The sequence below is a fragment of the Plectropomus leopardus genome, chromosome 14 (genome assembly GCF_026936395.1).
Source record: "Plectropomus leopardus strain MGB_pleo_1.0 chromosome 14, ASM2693639v1, whole genome shotgun sequence".
Lineage (NCBI taxonomy): Eukaryota > Metazoa > Chordata > Actinopteri > Perciformes > Serranidae > Plectropomus > Plectropomus leopardus.
Genome location: NC_142189.1, coordinates 16,522,039 through 16,542,527, shown reverse-complemented (window position 1 = coordinate 16,542,527; position 20,489 = coordinate 16,522,039). Strand labels below are relative to the sequence as shown.

Here is a 20,489-nt window from a genome sequence, read left to right as displayed (position 1 = left end):
GAAAAAAAATGACTGAGTGCAAAAAAAGGCTGAAAATATTACAAAAATACAAATTAGAAAAAATAAATCTGGAATATTTAAGTCTATATACATCATGTACACTTTTCATTTGAAACATATTGTGTGTAAAAAGCCTTTAGTCTTTAAGAAGTCCCAAGAGTCTATCAGTGTATGGTAGGCATTAGGTGTTTTTTAACATCTGGATTTCGGAAGTTGTAGATTATTGTAAAAATATTCAGCGCTTCAAGTCAAGTATTATTGTTCTATGTGTTACAGCCTCATAGCTTTAGTTAGATATAGCGCTGTGATTAGACACTGATTATGTAAATATGTGTGTATGATTTTCTTTACTGATTATGTTAATGTGCGGAATTAATCTACCTCTTTGAAAAAAAAATCTAACAGGCTTTATAAGACATTAATACAAATCTGGTATCGTCAACACAAAATCTCCTATTTATTATTCAGGTCCCGTGAGGTCTTTTTAAACTGAGTTCCAGTGTGAATAGAGGAGCTCAGGATTACAAGATGTGAGCTGTAAGACAATTCGGATAATGAACAGGAAAGCAAAGTTTCGAGAAGCCACGGAAAGAACAAATTTAGTCATAAAAGTGTGAGCGGATTAGCTCTTCTCTTATTTCCAACATTTCCTCTTTGATACCTCCCCACACTAATCTCATTATAAGTGTCTGTCAAGCATACATGACAATTCATTTTAACAAGGTAGAGTTTCCTGCTCCCTTTAAATTCACAGCTGCCTTCACAAATGAAAACACATGAGAGGTTCCTCTGGAACGGGCTAACAAGGAAAAGGGAATAAGGCTCAGCAGTTTTGATCATTTCAAACCCTAACTAACAGAAATAGTTTAAAAGTGAATGTGTTTTTGTTGGAAATGTGTTCACTGTGGTCATGGCAGTCTTTAATACTGTAATGACCTAAGAGACTCACTGTTGGTGCCGTGCAGCTCTCCTGCTTAAAAGTACCCATAAAAATCTACATTCAATAAATATTCCTTTTTATTTCTTTATATGGTTCACTGTATGTCCTTTTATAGTGATTCGGTGCTGTGAGTTCAGGTCTGTGACTTATAGGTGGAAACTTACTTTTTAAAGTCCAGGTACAGCCAAATAAATAAGTGGATTTGTCACACCACAGAATTCTGTGTAATTAACCAACCTGCCAAATTTGAATTTTTAAAAATATGCCAAGAATATAAAATTAGGTTTTAAAATGGAAAAAAACAAAAAGAGCAGTATTGTCTGTTCTGAGATGCTGGAGCTTTGTCTGCTCAACAAAGATCAAGCTGCTGAGAAACGACAGTCTCTCGTTAGCAGTTAACTCGGTAGTACAAAGCACACACAAACCCTGAGCTGAATGAAACAAGCTGCCAGTGCAGCAACAGACTCTCATTAGTGGCTCACCAGCACAGCAACATACACACCCCTGGAGTCAAAGAATGAGCTGCTGCACAGTGACAGACTCTCGTTAGCAGCTAACTCAGTAGCACACACACATACTCTATGGTAACACAGCACAAACTCTCTGAATCTCTCAATGACTATATAAAGATGAATAACACATCCTTACTTCCACTGTACACAAACGAAGCCAAAATATCTCACATATTGTTGTGACTGTAGCAAACTCATGGCTCACACCAAGGGAGTGAACGAAAGGACCGGTCAGAATCAGATCCCCGGGGGAAAAATGTGGTTTGTTATAGTCGCTCCGATGCCAGCATAAAGAATTACAACAAATAGAAATAAGTACCAGCACAAGGTATGTAAAAATACAACAACTAGATTAAAAATACAGTAATAGTAAACAATTAGTACTGGTATGTCAATAGGCCAATGTATAATGTGCTGAGTATGTAAAGTGTGTAAAAATATAAATGTAAAGAAATACACTAATAGACAACTAGCAGTAGTATGTGAATATTAAAATTTTAACATGTATGTCATGGTACAAGCTCTAATGTTACTAGTTAAACCTTATTCCCAATGCAAAAAAACCCTCTAGCATCTGAAAAGCACTTAAGTGTAACTCCACAATGAAGTAATTTCTACAGTATTTTCTAAATCACAGGTTTTAATTCCCCTAAAATCAGTGCAACAATTGTCATAGAGTTGCTTTTGTGTTGTCATATCAGCATTAAGACATACTGCAGTTCTACCATGAAAGTATTTGAAAAGTAAAGGTCCAGCTCATAGAGCATTGTGTTCCAGATAAACCTGTAGAGGAAGCAACACATAATTAGTGTCTTGTTAATTGTGGAGAGCTATTATAGCGTACTTAGTGTGATACTAGACTAAATTGTTTGCCAACAGAGCATAATGATTTTTACACGCTGTAAATGTGCTTTGTGTAAGAACTGCCTCCCCGTTTTCTTTCAACAAGGAATGTGAAAAATATCCTGAGGCATTATTTTTGAACTACTTTTATATAACAAGCTGATTGCATAAATATTACATCGGCTCTCTGTCTGCAGCCTATAGTGCAGCACCTCACATCACGTCTGGTGGTATGTTAACGTTCAAAGCCACACCATCGAAGGTGGCTATAATACCCTTCAAACTAACTGTCTAGATATATCACGACCCTGATGATCCCTATCTGTCCATCACTGGAGTAATCTGACCATTGCGGATAAATACTGTGAAAGGTCTTAAAGCACTAGGAAGACCAGTACCTTAATCATGGCTAATCCCTGTTAGCGAGACATGTCTTGGGGGGACACGGGATGGACACATCACCCCAATTAGCAGTAGCTATAGCTTTAAAACCCTGTCATTAGGCGCCCATAACCTTCCTGTCACTCACCGTGGCTGCTGCAGCTTCTACTTAGAGTGCACTGTTACAATTTGTCCCGTTCATGCGTAACAGTCGTGTGGATTTGAGTACATGGCAGCATTCACACATCAGACACATGCACACATACCACAAGGATTTAAATGGTGATACAGGAAGTGAAAGCAAATACACAATCTTCAGTGAGACAAATTGGGCAGACGCCATGTTGCTAGCGGGTGCATAAACTTAATAGGCTGATTTATGTATGACATTCCTCTGAGCATTAATGTGAATTGACATGATGTCACAGACTGCCCGCACTGTTATGCCATGCTCAACACACACTGCAACTGACGTATTTGCAAAGAAACATGCATTTCAGATACCTTTCTTTTGGTTAATGAATGATAGGGGGAACATGCATTTGGAATGTCCATATAGCTATCAGCTCAGTATGCAGATAGGGTCCCTGGTGTTTTAGTGTAAGATAGTCTTTGCAGGCCTTTGCTGGTAGACAGTGGAGCATTAACTGTTATCTTGGGCGAAAGCACTACCATTAAGCCTTCAACAATAAGACCAGGGTCAAGGATGAAGTTGAATGACAGCTCAGGATGAATATAATTTCCGAGGAAGCGATAAAGTGAGGTCTTGTACTCACTAAAAAGCAGAATAATAATTTTTTTCACCGGGCTGTCTGCTCCTACATATTTTTATTCTTTGCTCCATTCTCGAGTGAAGAGGTCAGATATGAAGGAGGACAATGACCAAGCTGTTGAGATTGATGGTGAGGACGAACAGGCCAGCGTAATCTCGGCTAAATCAAAGCTATTCACCGTTAATGAAAATAAGAGAGAGACCGCACTGTAAATCATCTTATGGTCTAATGTATTAGTGATAATGAATTCACGCTGCCACATTTAACCTTAGTTTTGCAATTCATTATATTTGAGATTAACAAGGGAGGGAACTTAAGTGAACTGTCTGCAGGGAATTACAGCCGGGGCCTCATTGTCAATCAAGGATTGTGTTCCGATGTCTTTCATTAGGGTTGGAGGAATTAAATAAGACTTTCTTTTAATGGCGGATGGCTCTCCCATTTAACGCTCCTCTTGCTCTCCCAAGATGGTTAACTCTTCATTACCCAAATTAAAGGCATCCATCTCTGTTGGCTCCTGCCACATTGCCATGACCTCTACCTGTCAAAACTTTCATGTAAGCTCTTGAGTGATGGATGATACCCCAGAACCCCATTGTCAAAATTATCCAGTGACTGTCCAACCCTCTCTGATCCATTCAATCCATCTCCCCAGGCTACGTGCCACCAGCCATGATTTAACAATGAAGCTGAGGCGCTAATTTACTCTCATAGAAATTAGAAACTACCTTTTAATTATATGCCTGGGAGTGTTCGAAGAGTTCACAAGGATCACCCCCAAAGCTTTCAACTCGACTTTGTGGGGGCTGATCATTTATATTCTTCAAACGTGTTATTTCAGGGGTCGTTCAACATACCTAGGACCGGAGGGAATTTGAGAAACCATCAGGAATGGGAAAGGAGGAAAGTGTTGAAATCACATTTGAAGGTCACAGCTGTGATCAGATGGAATAGGACAACAAATATTCCATAAAATCTGTTTATCAAGTCAGACCGAGTAAGAAATCACTTTTTGGATCGTGTTTAAACAGACTATGGGGACTTGATCAGTGATTTTTAAAGCCGTAATATATATGCAGGTGGAGCTCTGATCAATAGATGATATGCACTTGTGGCTGTTACTGGTTTGGCACTGGAATTGCATCATGCTCAAGTGTTTACAGAAAGTCTTTGTTGACAAAGGAAGCACACTTCTCTGAACTTCCTCCCTTTTTTTCTCTATATTTGCATCACCTTCAGACACATGTAAATATTCAAACACATGCCACACGTCATACATAAAACATGATATAAGTGGTCCCATTCTTGTCTGACCTCTTGTCCTCATGCTCCTCTCCCAGACAGATGTAGATAACGCTCTAGACACACCTCACTTCCTGAGAGGAGAGTTATAGCTTCCTGGGAGAGGCACCGCCATCCCCTGGAGCCCTGAGGAGTTCGACAGCTACCTATGGAGAGGGCACGTCTCTGACTTGTAGTCCTGCTCTGAGGCTTCTCCTCTCACTTTGAGATCCTCCGTGTACCTGTCAAAGGGTCAAAAGGGTATGCTCGGTGCAGACAACAGGACTGTGTGTGTCTGGGTGTGTTTGTATTTGCGCCTGTGCGTGTGTGTGTGTACGTGTGACCCCCCTGTGACAGATGCCAGGCTGTTTATGTGTGAGATGTGGGAGTGCTGGGTGGGCAGGTGGGTAGACACGCATGTGCTTACAGTGCTTGTGTGAAGGGAAGTGTGTGTGCCGTTTGAGCAGTAGTATAATGTGAGAAACTGCACTTGTCAGAATGTGCAGACATGCGTGTGAATGCATTTGCATACAGGGGCATATGTGTGCACACGTGTGTGTAGTACCTGCACACACTTCATGAGTTTAACTGTACCAGAAGTAAAATGAAGAGCTGTAACCAGGCTTCGTAAACATTGAAACCCAAAACTGTTGTCCCAGAACCGGAGCACAGCAGATGGGGGGGGGGGGATTGCTCTGGCAGCCAAGCAAATGATGAGCTAATCGTAGCGAAGGAGGTGACCATAGTTGGTTACAGCTTATTCAGGATTATGACTCAATCATGGAGGCTTATGGCACTTAGGTAATTATTTAATCAAAGAGTGGAGGAGTCAATAGAAGTCGACAAGAGATTAATTATAAGTCGGGGATGACTTCAATTCATTGTTTTTACTGGTCCTCTGTCTTGACAGTGGCAGGAGGGAGAGTTGATGGGATCATTGGGAGGGTGAGTGACAGCTCTAGTGGTGCAGGAATAATCAGAGTGGTATAGTTAACACTAAAACCCCCTTAGCACGGATTGAGATCAATACAGTGCTATCCTTGATTAAAATGTTTAATTAGCTGTATTAAAGTGCAATACAAAGTGAGGGGAGAGGAGAGAAGACATCCTGTCTCCTCTGTATATGGATCAGCTGGGATCTTTAACACCAGCCAGTGTCATGAGCTAACTGTTGCTCTGTAGTTACTGCAGCCTGCTACTGCAGGCTCGGGCTATATGAAACAATGGACCTAAAAAGCCAGCTCCAGATACACCAAACTTTCTTAATCGTCCAAATCTGCTCATACCCAGGTGTGCTGATAGATGAATCCCACTTCACCATGAATCACCTGTTAGCATAGGTAACGCCCTCTAAACACTATAAGGGCAGGTGTTTTTCCATGTGCAAACACTTTCCATGTGCCCAAGAATTAGAGAAGTCCCACGAAAAAAAAAGGCTGACACAAGACGTTCTGCAGTCGTAAAATCGACATACTGTTAAATAAACTTAAAGTAAACATGATTTGTGACTGCCAGTGCTGGCATTACAGGAAAAAAATCCAACAATGGCAAAACATTTGTTGTAAATGCCCTATTTGCAGTAGTGGTACAGGAATTATTTAGATACTTTACTACTGCAAAAGTACCTGTAAAATACTCTGACACAAGTAAAAGCCCAACATTGAAAATGTTACTCAAGTAAAGGTATGTAAGCAGGAAAATGTATTTAAGTATCATGACTAAAAGTACCCCCCCCCCCCAAAAAAAAAAAAAAATCATTCTAATTAACCCAAATAAAATAAAATAAAAGGAAATGCTGGAAGTCTTCACATTTTAAAAAGCTGGAATCATCAAACATTTTTTGCATGAAAAGTGACTTAAATGGTTATCAAAGTGGTTGTCAATTTTCTCAATAATCAACTAATCATTTTAGCTGCTTTTGTATATTTATATGGTTTGTGTGTAAATCGTCATTTGTAAAGTAACTAGTAACTTAAGTTATTAAATCAACATAGTGAAGTAAAAAGTACAATATTCCACATTGTGTTACAAGTGTCACAGAGAAAAAGTAGAAAGAAGCATGAGAGCAAAATACTTAAGTAAAGTTAAAGTAGGCAGTTAAATTTGTAGTTTAGCTCTTGAGTAAATGAACTTAGTTCCATTGAATCACTAGTCTGCAGAGGGATGCACCGTAACAGAAAATACAGTAATTGGGGTCGGTGGACAAAGTATAGTAGCATATTGGTGATCCACAAATAATAATTATAATAATAATCCACAAAAAAACAAAAAAATACAAGTATTATAATTACTCTAAAACAAAATGATATAAATATGATTGCATGACATTCATTCATATTAATAACAAACTTGTGTTTCCTTGGTTGGAAACCAATTTTTGGACTGGGACCATCATATGTATTTGTCTTATCTGGTAGCGATTTGACCACTTGTAAAATTTTCTCATGCCTAAGAAAAGAGTAAAACTAAATACAAAAAAATGTGGTGAAACCCAGAAATCAATTGGTATTGACAAAATTATAACAAATTGTGAAAAAAATCTATAAAATTAACAGAAAATGTGTTTGTATATTGCTTCCTGCATGAGGCCCGATATGAAGCTATATATACATTTTTTGCAAGAACTAAAAAAGAAAAACAAAAAATAGAGAGAGAAGTTCAATCCCTCATTCCTTTCCCACCTCCACACAGCTGGCTAATCACGGTATGAAGTGGGTGTGAATGTCAGATTCAGAAAAGGTACAGAAACATTCGGACACAGACCTTCCTAATCTGGCGTCAGAAAGCTGTGGGGAAAGGGGCTTTCCAAAGCTATTCGACCATCAGACAAGCAGCACTGACTAAGTATACTGGCCCCTTAAGCCCTCTATGACAGCTATTGGAGAAGAAACAGGCCAGTGGCAGCAAGGAGAAGGTGTATGAGTCACTCAGCCTATCCTTAGAAACCTGCCATTATTTATAGCAGACGGTAGGAGGATGAAAGGCACCAGAGAATTCTCTCTTAGTTATCTGCCAACAGCTTTCTACTAATAACTGTCATTTCTAAATGTATGGGTGCTTTCATGTCGGCAGGAGTGACCCGAAATACAGTATCTTTACATCTCAGAGATTGGAGTGATGATATACAGAATTGACTACTCCCAAAATACTACTCAACTTCAGACGCATGACCTGAGGAAATGGCTAATTTAAGCAAAAAGTAGTGCCAAATTATTTCCTACAATCTGTTCTATGCTGTTTGACGTTCTTTGATGATTAGTTTAAGTAATTAAATCACTACCAGAAAACCACCAGACGCCTGTTTCATCTATTTCTTGTATCAATCGTCCAAACATTTCTCTCCTCTAACCAGCCGTCAGTCCAAAGCGGCTCTGTGAAGCTTCATGCGTGCTGATTCTAGGGATTCCCCTCCATGTGTTTTATCCAGTCCTGCTGTTTTATTTGGCTGATGGGGAACAGGATGTGAGATTTACACCAGCGGAGAAAAACGGGGGCAGGTTGAGACAGAGATGGACAAGGCGGTTAACTCCCGGATCGTGTCACCAGAGAAGAGAGATAAATGGTGAAAGGAAAACAAGCAAGGGGAAGCGGACTATTTTTCTAAAAAAGCTGCACGGAAGTTTCTAATTATATCCACTCAGAGACCTGTAACCTCCGCTGAGATGCTCAGCCACACACTGACACACATTCGACACACACACACACACACTGTTGCAGAGACCTAACCTTTGCTGGCCTTGCAGTCCCCTCCGAGCAAGAACCAAATTAGACGGTGGGAGGAAAATAATGTCCCCCGTCTTACTGATGTTAAAGGCCAGTAATCTCTCATTTACACTGACATTAAGGAGAAGCAAGTTTCACACTAACATACTCCTGTCATTAAAATTGCGAGGAGGAAGAGAAGAGAAGGTGTATGTGTGTGTATAAGAGGTTGATTGAGGGCAGGGCTGTCATGCCTGGTAATATACAAGCTAAGCCACAGAGCCCCCAGCCCCAGGCGGGCAGATGGTAGGGTGGGCAGCGAGGGGCGAGGGTCCCCTGCCTCTAATTCTCAGCTGCACTTGGAAGATATGCGCTATGTATGAAATGCGTTGGCAAGGATCCATGTCCTTCAACTCCTTGTGTACCCCTCGCGGCTCCACCCAAGCCAGCTGTGTCTGCGTGAGCTCACTGGGCTCTGACAGCAGGGATCAAAACAACATGTGAACCAGCCGTGACACCGACCACCATCATAACAAGTGAGCAGCCATGACAAGGCTCCCATAGCTACATCACAAGGCGGTGAGGTGTGTTTTATGAGCGTCGCTGGGCATTCTGTGCGCGTGTTTGCGTCTCTATCAAACACGACTATGGCTAATGCATTAGTCAGTCATCATGTCACACTGTGATGTTACTGAACACAATTAGCTCTTTGAGCAGCAGTAGAAACCAAACTTGAACCAACATGAACCTTGGAGCTTTGTATTCAGATCAAGGGAAAGCTCAAAGCTCAAGCAAACTTTGTTACCTTTTTTTTTCTTGAAAGTGAGCACACAGTTACATACCTCACAAAGACAGAGAGAAATGAGAGAGTGTGAGTAAGCAGGAGACAGCAAGGGGAAGATGAAAAGCAAAAGTTTCAATTGTGTGTGTGGATATTGATGGTTACCTTCCAGTCCATATGGGTCAAAGACAGGAAACGTGCGCCTTCCTGTTTGATTATATTGGAACACAAGAAGCTCAAAGATAGACACGGGATGGTAGAAGGATTAGATAGGTCTGCTTATTTTAACTGCTGCACAGGTGTTCTCAATAAAGAAGCCCATTCATGAACCCACTTCAAGAAGTATGTCTCTGCAAGAAAGATGGTCTTTTCATAAAACTAGGCTGTCTATGCAGCTTAAAGTCACAAATAGTTTTGAAATTGGTGCTACATGACTAGTGAAAACAAGAAAAGGGCTGGGGCATTTGCTTTTGCACAACAGTTAGAAAACCTACAATGACCAGAATGCACTGCGCCACACCACACCACACCATAAACGCTCCTGCTTGCATGTGAAGTAATGGAAACTCGTGCGTTTGACACAATGGCAGCCGGCTGGTAACATTCTTATCTCATCATTAAAAGTACAGATTTCTTACCAGAAAATGACTTTGGTATGAGCTAAATTCATATTAGAATATTACTTTACTTGAAAGTCTTAAAGTATCTGATATTTACTGAACTTAAGTACCAAAAATAATTTTATCATATTAAAAGTAACTATTGAAAGTAAAAGTACAAGTACATCCGATTTTAAAAAAAGCAGGTGGTCGTAATTTTGATGTACATTCATAACATACACCACCTTAAAAATGAAGTGTATAATACACATGAAGAAAAACGTCCGTCCCCTTCCCTTACTTCTCTATTTTGTAGTAACTAAAATGCTTTGGAGAAATGTTATGCAGTAGTAAAGTATATATTTAATTCAGGAAATATAGTGGAGTATAAGTTAAAGAAATATAAAAAGTCAAGTTAAGTACAGATACCCCCCCCAAAAAAATACTTAAGTACTATAATGAAGTGTTATTACTTGGCTACATTACACCACTACACTTGAGACAAGAAATAGGCAATGGCAATGCAGTTACAGACTGTTGGTTTATATGTGATAAGCACTGCTTAATTTTACTTTTTGATCTCAGTTTTTTTTCAGCTTTTGTTTATAATTTTGTTGTTATAATTCAGGAAATAGTATGGCAACCACTTCCTGTTCACAAACTCTCCCTTTTACAGCTAATCAGGGCACTAAAATATGTGTCCGAAAACATTTTAGGCTAGAAATAGGCAGTACTGTTTAATTTGACTGATGAAAGTGGTAGAGTTGGGGGCGTCACTTGATTCACTTCTCTACTCTTTGTGTACATGTTGGCATCATGGGTGGCGGGCCACACGAAAATGTGGAAGTACAATCAGTAGTTCAAGCAAAAGCCCGAGAGCCAGCGAAACTCTAGGCACCAGTTAGATGGAGGGAAGTTCACCACAGTTCATGTACACACACTACCCACATTACCTTGACACAAAGCTGGTTGAAAATCGGCAAAGTATTACTTTAATGCTGACGGTCTAAAAAAAGGAAAGCGGGATGAAAGAATAATGCAAAAGAATGAGGAAAACATCAAAGCCCCGACAGATGAAGTCTCAATCAATTCATAAATGCCTCTGGACTTAACTTGTTCCTGGTTGCAAGAAAAAAAAAGGACCTCCATCCTTTGAAATTATAAATCAGTTTAATGGAAATGTTAAGGGGGGGTTAAATTCATACAACCTGTGCCGACTGCTTTAATATATTTACCATGTTGAAATCTATTGTTAACAAAACCCGCTCTGCTTTGCTTTTACAAAGAATAAGATGTATAGCATCGCAGCCCTCCCCTGACTCACATGTTCCTCCTGTCACACTTGGACCAGCTTCTTTTGGCAGCGAGGTATTGTCAGTAGTATTTGTGGGTGACTGGAACAGATAATCAGTTGTTTATCTGTCCTCCTCTTCCCACAGGAAGGGGCTGACAGCTTTAGGCCATCACTTAGGTCATGTATTAGAGCCCTGCTGCAGTACCTTGGTGTCCACACACACACAGCAACGCTCTATGCTGCACTCACAGCAGATGGAGCCCTGAGTGACACGTCCTGGCAGAGGAAGGTTACATCATGTAAATAATGTGATACTCTGCCAGACTTTAATGACATCAGATTTTAATTCCTCCTCTGTGTTTTATGCCACACACACACACACATCTCATCCAACTATTTATGACGCTGGTTTGCATCTCAGCTGGCATTGAAATTATATTTATGGTAATTATGAACTTGATTATGACATTTTAACTTAATGCATTTTTTAACTTCAGAACACTTACTCGCACACTGCGGTATTTTGCACATATTCTCCACTTGACAGCGCAGCCCTGCTAACCATATGCCGCTGAAAACTGATTATTAGATTTGATTAATGTGTATCATACACAATTACTGAAATATAATTGAACACAGTGGTCGGTTTTGGCACTGCTCCCTGACAGTGGACATGTGCCGACACGACTAAGGGAGTTAAAAAGGCCGAGCAGCTGCAGAGGCAGACGTGCCTTCTGCTTGAGCCAAAACACTGTTATATGTTGAAAGTATATTTCACTGTATTGTTTACTTAGAAGCCCCCAGATGTTGTGAACATGTGGATGTTTTATATGGTAGTTAACAGCAGGTCACGCTTGGACTGCCACTCCCTCAGAAACAATTAATAAACCATAAACAGTCTAATGTCCTCTCCGCTGAGCATTAGGTTCATACTGCTTACACGCAGAGAAAAAAGGCAGTGAAAACTCGCTTTTGGTTCAGTGGGGGGGTTTCTTTTAACTTTTTACAACTCCTCTGCCGCAGAGCTGTAGCTGTATAAATAAGGTGGTTCATTTGACCAGTAATGCGGAGACGGCTGCTGTGACAGTAAACTGATCGTGGTGCTGAACCTCCTGACCTGGGCTGTTGTTGTTTGCTGCCGTACGCAGACATCTAATCCAAAATGTAAGAGTAGTTTGTTTCAAGTGGGGCTTGTTCTAACATGATACAAGTAAATATAGCTGTTGTCTGGTGGCGTCTGGTCTGATTAGTGTTTCATGAAAGGCACCATTGAGCACAGGAATCTGGTTTATGCAACACGTCCAATTATAAATATAATAAATGGATGACTAGATCCCAGCTTTGAAGGCAGATGGAATAGTCATAACACCAAACAAGTTGGGAAACAAGAAAATGTCTGGAGACTCTTTTCCCCCTTTTTTAAAAACACAAAATCCACTGTCTTGATCTTCAACTGCACTAAAAGTAAAAGACCAAACGTGTAATTGCTTGTAAGGGCACAATTTTAAAGGGTAAGCTTGGAAATTTTCAACAGGAACTTATTTTCTCACATTTTTGTGTCTATGTGACTAATGGAAACAAAATGTTTTGAAATAAGTCCAGTATTGAGCAAGAGAGCTGCAGGCAGCAGCTGCAAAAACAGGCTGCAATGTATCTACTAAGGGCAATAATGCACCCTCCACAACATCCACTAAAAGTGTTTGTTTGCCCCTGCCAAGCTCAGGTTGTTGTTATGAGTGTGACAATATTATGGAAAGGATCCCTACTGAGACAGACCTTTTTGTTTCAGAGTAAGATCCTTTTTGTTTGACCAGAAACCACCCTGAAATTGCTATTGCCAATGCCACCAGACTCCATTTATATAAACAGTAATTTTAGCGTGTATTGAGCCAGAATGTTTTTTCATTTCTAAGTGGCTGAATTCAGGGTTTACGTCAACCAAACCAGAGTTGGTGATTGCTGAAACAGTGTAAAGACAAACAGAGGCATTTTTTTCATGCATTGTATTTTGTTTTTGTCAACTTTCAATGAAGTATGTTATATGATTATAAAATTATTGGATTAAATGAAAAACATTTATGCCACTTTAGTCCAATTCTTCCGTGGATGTCAGATGTTAGAGTCAAGTTTGGTGTTGACTTCCTCCAAAAAGGCAATGAAGCGGGCAAATGTTTCCTGTAGTCACTTACACACAAAAACATGGGGAAATAGGGTCCAGGTTGAACAATACTGAGGTTACCCTTAAACAATTTTATGAAGCAAACAAAAAGATCATTTGTATAAAATTTAAAGCATGCAGACCCAATGTGCAGCTTGGGTTGAGTCATCGCCCATGGCTAATCCCTTACCCAGGATCCTCTGGCAGAGGTGAGGGGTCACCCAGCCATCAGAGGAAGCCATCACTGAGTAGCTGACCCCGCCTCTGCCCCCCCACCTTTCATCTGTCTCTCTGATTAGTTTGCTCATGTGACAGATAGCAACTTAAAATGAAACGCCCCGTAGACACCCTCCCGGGAGAATCTCTCAAGCAAGATATATATATATATATATATATATATATATATATATATATATATATATATATACACATTCTTGCTGCTCTGCTAGTGAGTGCACTTTCAATTACAAGAGGAGAGGTGTGCCTTTAGATGTTCACTACTCATGGCTCAGAGCTCTGCTAGGTCTGTTGGCTTCTAGAGAGTAAATCCATCCACTTGGCTATGGCGGCATATCAGGTGTCCTCTGTCTTGTCTCTCATGTGTGATTGCTGTGCACCTACCCTGCAGCAGCAGATGGGACTCTGCTTGATGTGGTGGCATCCAATATCCATTCAATCTAGACATTATGTAATGGACAGCTAACAGAGGCTCAAACTAAACCTCGCAGCCACTATGTCTTACCAGCCAGTATGTGGTCGCTGTGCTTATAGAGGAGGAGGTGAATTGTTTTCTGTTTTTTGCAGATAATAATTCTTTCTACAGCTTAAAGTCCAGGTAAAAAAAAAAAAAAGTGTAATGAGTCTGCCACATCGTGGAAAAATGTGATAATAACCACCCAGCCATATTTAAATCACCATGTAGGCTATATAAAATTAGGTTTCAAAATTTTGAAAAAATGAGCAGTAAGTTCTGCACTAAAAGCTGGGGTCGTGTCTGCTAAAGGACCTGGACCTACGTTACGGTTACTGCTAACATTGAGCTTGTATCATTATTGTATCATATCTTAGTGTCGTTCAGTTCGCCCCCTGTATGTGTGAAATGCGAGTTTGCTATGTTTTACAAGTCCTGCTAGCTCTTTCAGTCTGATAAATACATGAATTCACAAGATTGTTAAATGCGACAATTAAAGTCCAAGCAGAATAACCATTAGTGACGCACCTTTCAGTCGTTTTAGCCCAAATCAGCTGCCTAGCTCGCTTGCAGTTACTTGATTTGATCTAACTTCACAATGCAGTGCTGCACAGTTTCCAGTCATTTCACATCTTCAACAAGTATTTTCTAATGTGTTAAGAAAGAAATTCTTGGTTATGCTTTAGCCGCCATTTAATTTTTTTCTGTGATGTATACATTCTAATTCTAATTGTCTCGATTATACACCTTCTTGTTTAGATAAACCACAGGCTTTGACTATCCTTGCTAATCAGTTCGAAGGTGCATTGCTCATCTTGAAAGACGTCACATTGTCAAGTTCACGTTTTGAACACTGCGCGCCTAAGTACCTGTTGTTGAGATGTGGCAAAAGAATGAAGTGCGTCGCAAGTCTAAAGGTGCTCTTTAGACAACAGGTAACCTTTGTAAGAGTTGATTTCAAGCTCTCCGCTCCACTCAGAGCTGTGTAGGCTGCGTGTTGATGCAGTCATCAGGGGGTGATTTGGCTGATATACGAGGAGACCTATTGCTCATCAGAAAGCTATCCGCCACGCTGATTGAGTCATATGTAGAGCTGCTGAGATAATTTGTCACAGGCCTGCCAGGTCAATGGACTTTGATTGGAACACGGTATGAATTGAGGATTTCCACTGAGTTGAGTACTCTCACACCCTCACTCTCTCAAGATCTTTCCTCTCGCGCCACCGCATTCTGAGTTTCTCTTTTCAAAGCGCTAGCCTGCCTTGTTACTTCCTTTTTCAAACTTGATCAAAAACTACCCATCTCTTTTTTGGTCTTCTTTCTACACTCTTTTCTCTCTGTCTCCCTATATTTCCCCGACCTCTCCCAGGCCTCTGCCTGGGGGCCCGCTCTGCTTGTTGAAAGGTAACAGAATCTTGCAGAATGACCCACTGAAATCGCCGGGTTGATTCACTGATTTTCCTGTCAGAGTGAAGCACAAAGTACAGGACTGTATTTCCCCCCCACAAAACTAGAGGTGTCCATTACAGTGAAGATCTGTGTTAAAAAGAAGAAGAAAAAAAGTGGGGGACCTGAGCCTGACTGACCTGTTTTAATGTGACGGAGAGAAGAGAATCAGCACAAAAGCGCATACGCAAACAGATATTTCCAAGAACAGAAACCTTGTCTGAGACACCTGTTCATTTTGCTGTTAACTTTGAAACTTTGAAACATGTGGCTTAGCTGGGAAGCTGTAACTCTGCCAAATGCTTGAATATACAAGTTCAGCTGTGCACTGTAACTTTTAACACTTCACAGTGAAAATCACAGCCTTGGCACTCCTAAGCCGAGAAACTCGGTTCCCCTTCATTACCTTTCTAGAGAAAAAAAAAGGAAAGGGGAAAAAAAGACGACAAGGTCTGAAAAGAGGGAGGAAGAAAGGATATAGACTTGAATAACTTCCAGAAGGAGCATGGCAAAATACCTGCAGTGAGTTTAAAAAAACCATGAGATCTTTCATCTGACTGTTTTGGCATCGCCGGGTGGGAGCCTCGGCACTGACCATAACATAGGTATGCCTAATCCTCTTTCATCTACAATATCGCACAAAGGGAGTATCTGTCCGAGTGAAGAGGGAGATTCTGCAGACATAAAAGGCTGACGGGGGAGTGTTGCATGTCTGTACCAACATTGTCCTGGTCCTTATTATTCTTTGCACATAGCTGTAAGTCTAAACAAGGCCCGCTTCCTGAGGAGGACTGCTGTGCACTCGCTGCACTCACACTGGCCCTGGTGTTGTTCTGCTCCAGCGTGTGTGTGTGTGTGTGTGCAAGCAAGTGTGTGTTTGTGTGTGCGAGGCTGCTGCACTGTTGAGATGACCCTGCTTTCTTTCTATAGGGGCTTTCACTCTGCAAGAGCTCAGCCCCTGTAAAGAGGGAGCCTGTGCTGGTACCTCTCTTAGCCTCTCTTTCTTGTGCAGGCGTCTCTTCTCTTTCATTCTCTCTCTGTCTTTCCCTTTCCCTCTCTCTCTCTCTCTCTCTCTCTTTCCCTCTCTCTCTCTCTCTTTCCCTCTCTCTCTCTCTCTCTGCAGCAACAGCAGCTTGAGTACTTCCAGCTGCCGACATTGAATACCGCCTCCCACACACGCACACACTCACAGGTATAAACTGGTCCACTATAGAACACATGCACACACACACACACACACACACACACACACACACACACGCGCACACACACACACACACACACACACACACACACACACACACACACACACACACACACACACACATGCACACATGCACATATACACATACCTCCCTCATTAACTGAATGCCTGCAGTAGTTTCTCATTGCCTCTGCATTTGTCCTCCTGCCTTTATATGTGGTACATTTATAGTGTGGGTCTACAAGTCTGCACCCTCATCCACCCTGCTGTGTCTATGCCCCCACACAAGGTGGATATGGGTGTTGATTTATTGTCCATATCACAATAGACTCTCGAGCCTCCTCACCGAGGCTGTGGCACAGCACAAGCACTCGCAGTATAGCAGGTAAGTGGGCTGAGAGACACACCTCGCAGCAAGCTGCTCTTCCTTTGCACCAAAGAAAACTCCAGCAGAGCAAAACAAAACAAACAAAAAAATGCAGATTCAAATCGCTGTCAAAGAACATGACTGTGCCACTGTCTGTACGAGAACAAAATACAGATGTACATGCTCATACACACTCACACATACACGCAGGAGGAAAGCTAGAGTCCCTCAGTAGCAGCAGTATGTCTGTCAGTTCTTTCATCATGTTATGAAATAAGAGGAGAGCACCGGAGGAACCTGTTGCTGGGCTATAAGACTGAAGCAGCCCAGGGAAAAAATGGTAATGCAAGCGAGAGCGGCGGCAGGGGTCTGCCGGGGTGTAACCATAGCTGCTAAACTCGCATTCAGGCCTTTTCCAGAGCTGGGCTCGGGGTATGCAGACGACCTAGGGGCTGGAGACTTAGGGAGGACTTTAAGCCTCTTTGTCAAGCTCCTCGGAGCTCAGTCGACCGCTGTGAAGAGGCCAAGGCATGCAGCTGTCTAGCAACAAGAACCCCTCATACCACAGATACTGGCCTGTGGTTAAGGGGTGTGTGTGTGAGTGTGTGTGTGGTTCATATTGTGTGCCTGAACATGTGGGTTTGAAATTGTGAAAGTGGGCCGTTGATGAATATTGCACCAGGTGAGACACGAGGTATGTGGAGCGCTGATAAACCCAATACAAATACACTGTGCAGTATATTTGAAGTGATTTAACAGTTTATCATAACATTTATTTGCAAAAAAGAACACATAAAGGTTAGGTTAGCATTTTTTCAAGCCCGTCTTTTTAGGTACATTTAAACTGTTTTTGGTCATTGTAATTTATTCTACTGTACACAAAGGCCATCATGAAATATTTCCTTAAATGGGACCTATTATGTACATTTTCAGGTTCGTACTTGCATTTTGGTTTCTACAGGGACATGTTCATAAGCTTCTAGGGTTAAAAAAAACCACTTTTGGTCATTTTGTCAGCGCTGAAACATCTGTACTCACCCTCTGTCTGAGAAGGCTCTGTTTTAGTGCCTGTCACTTTAAGGCCACCTCCTGAAAAGGCCCAGTCAGCTCTGATTGGTCAGTGTTTCTGGGTCTTCAACATCCCAGTGTCTCTGCAGCGTCACTGCAGCCGGAGAATGACTGCAACAGAAAATAGTGGATAACCAGCTGTGAGTATATTAGACAAACTTCTGAACTCTAGAATGTTCCAGCAGGAATTTGATCCGAAATTTGGGGGAAATTAACAACATCAGCAACCAAGATTACAGGTTTCCCTGATGTTAGCATGTGGTTACATGTTTATGTAATGTTAACACTTGCAGTGACACTCTTGGAGCAGATGACCACAAAAAAGAAATCTATCATGAGCTGACGTCAGCTCATCTCCAAAGAAAAAAAATGCTGGAAACAGAGTGAGAACGGTCTGAAATCTGAGGTTTTTACTCACAAGGATTACTGTTACATCTACATCTGTTTTCCTCATTATTTAAATCTTTAAATCTTAAATTTAATACGACCATCTGACATTGTAACATTATATATAGCCTATATATGACAGAAAATAAAGAAACGTGTAAAAGTGCATGCTTAAGTTGAGCTGAAGCCAAAGTTACAGTCTTTTAAAATCCACTGCAGGTCAACAAGGAAACAATGTCTAGGACACATGACATGGGTTTTAGGCAACAAAAAGGCCATAACTTTGAAAGATACCCACTTCTTCCATCTAATGCAGACTGCTTAAATGTCATATCATCTTCAGCTGATCTTAAGGACTTGGATTGCACCCCTCCATCACTTGCACTGAAATCAAAACAAGAATGGATTTTATGATACCCAGTATGTATAAGAGTTGACTATTTCAATCTACATATGGGCATGTAAGTATTGTTTTCAAATTGATCATCACTTTTGTTGCATTAGTGGAAAGCATGACAGCAGAGGCAGTCATTCATCAATGCTTGAGATGTACAGCGGTTTCAGTAGACACCTCATTTACATGACGTACAGTTTTTTGAGCCAGCATACACCAAGACGCCACCGACTTATTTTTGAGCTGTGTGACATCATGCGCCACAGACAGAGCCTGAGACATTGGACAACATGGTAAACCCAAGTGCTGTCTATCCATGAAAGCATTATCAGTGAAACTAACACCTTCTTTGGAATGCCACAGAACCGCCTGGAGACATGGAGGAGCTAGTTTTTATGAAGCCCGTCCCTGCAATGCTCCAAATGAGCCATGGTGAATTCTTCACCGCCAGTCAATCCCTGGGGAGGCAGTCAAGAAAACCCTATTATATTTGGGGGCAGGCACCGCTCAAACTGACAGCAACTGCTGCGACAGCAAAGCTCACAGAAAGAGAGAGAGAGAGAGGGAGAGAGAGAGGTATGTTCGCCATCTCTACGTGACAACAGAGTAAATTGCACACAAGTTGGGCTCATTTGCTTCGGATGGTGGAGCGGCACAAAGAACAATGGACTTTGCAGTTAAAATTGAACAAACCATCCAAATTATGCTAACAACCTCAAATTCAGAATGACTCTGTCTTCGCTCTTGTTCTATAAATGCTGCTTTGCTGTTTTCACACTAAAAGTAAATCCATAGGTCTGTTCTAGTAGCTGGTGTTGCTGTATATAATTTGAACATTATGTGTTGATTACACTTAAAACCAATTGGGCCCCCCATAGCATAAGCCTACAATTTAAGATCATATATTTATTGTATAGTCCACTCAAAATGGTCACACCTGTAATTTTAGTCTTAAGTGGCTAAAATCACGCATACAGACACTTGCATTCACACACAGAGAAAACAGAAAACCTGCTATGGAATTTTACTGGAGCAGAGCAATTACTGCAAGCATGTGATCAGAAGTCCCTTCTCTGCGATATATGTGTGAAACATTAAAGCAAACAGCAAAAAAAAGTAACATGAACAGAGCAGAAGCATGGGAGGAGGCAAGTCCACGAGTGTTGGTTTCAATCTGAGGGATAACATGGAAAAGGTCAAGACTGAGTCGGCAGATCACACGTAATCACCTCCCACACAATGCTGCTGCCCTATTCCACGGTAGCCTCCTGATGAGAGGAGATAGATCGACGGAGGAAGAGACGGACAGATAGAAAGCAGGGGAGGGAGAAGGAAAAGAGAGACTAGAAATAAGAGAAGAAGAAGGCATTATCATTCCAAGCATCAACCCTATAGCCTTATTGCAGATGTGCTTCTTGTCTTGGGCTGTGAAGGAGTGGCGTGTGACCTTGTTCACCTGAAGCCTAATGAAAGATTGACTGACTGACTCACCTCACTATGCCAGCCTGTATGCATGCTCGACCAAATATTATTGGATGCGGAGCCTGGAAATGATCTAGGAGCTTACAGAGGAAGGGAGAAAAAAAAGGACATCACAGGACGTTGTCTGAATGCACTGCCATAAAGTGAACTAATCAGAAAGTGAACCGCAGGTCTGCGCTGCAGGCA

General features: G+C 41.3%; 1 long non-coding RNA gene across 1 annotated transcript in view; it reads right to left on the bottom strand.

Moving 5' to 3' along the window:
• Positions 1-20,489, bottom strand: part of LOC148187448 (uncharacterized) — a 199,876-nt gene that overhangs the window by 1,477 nt on the left and 177,910 nt on the right. The window contains exon 4 of the long non-coding RNA XR_015778798.1: positions 18,011-18,151. This is a non-coding gene — a long non-coding RNA (uncharacterized LOC148187448). The remainder of the gene's footprint in view (positions 1-18,010; positions 18,152-20,489) is intronic.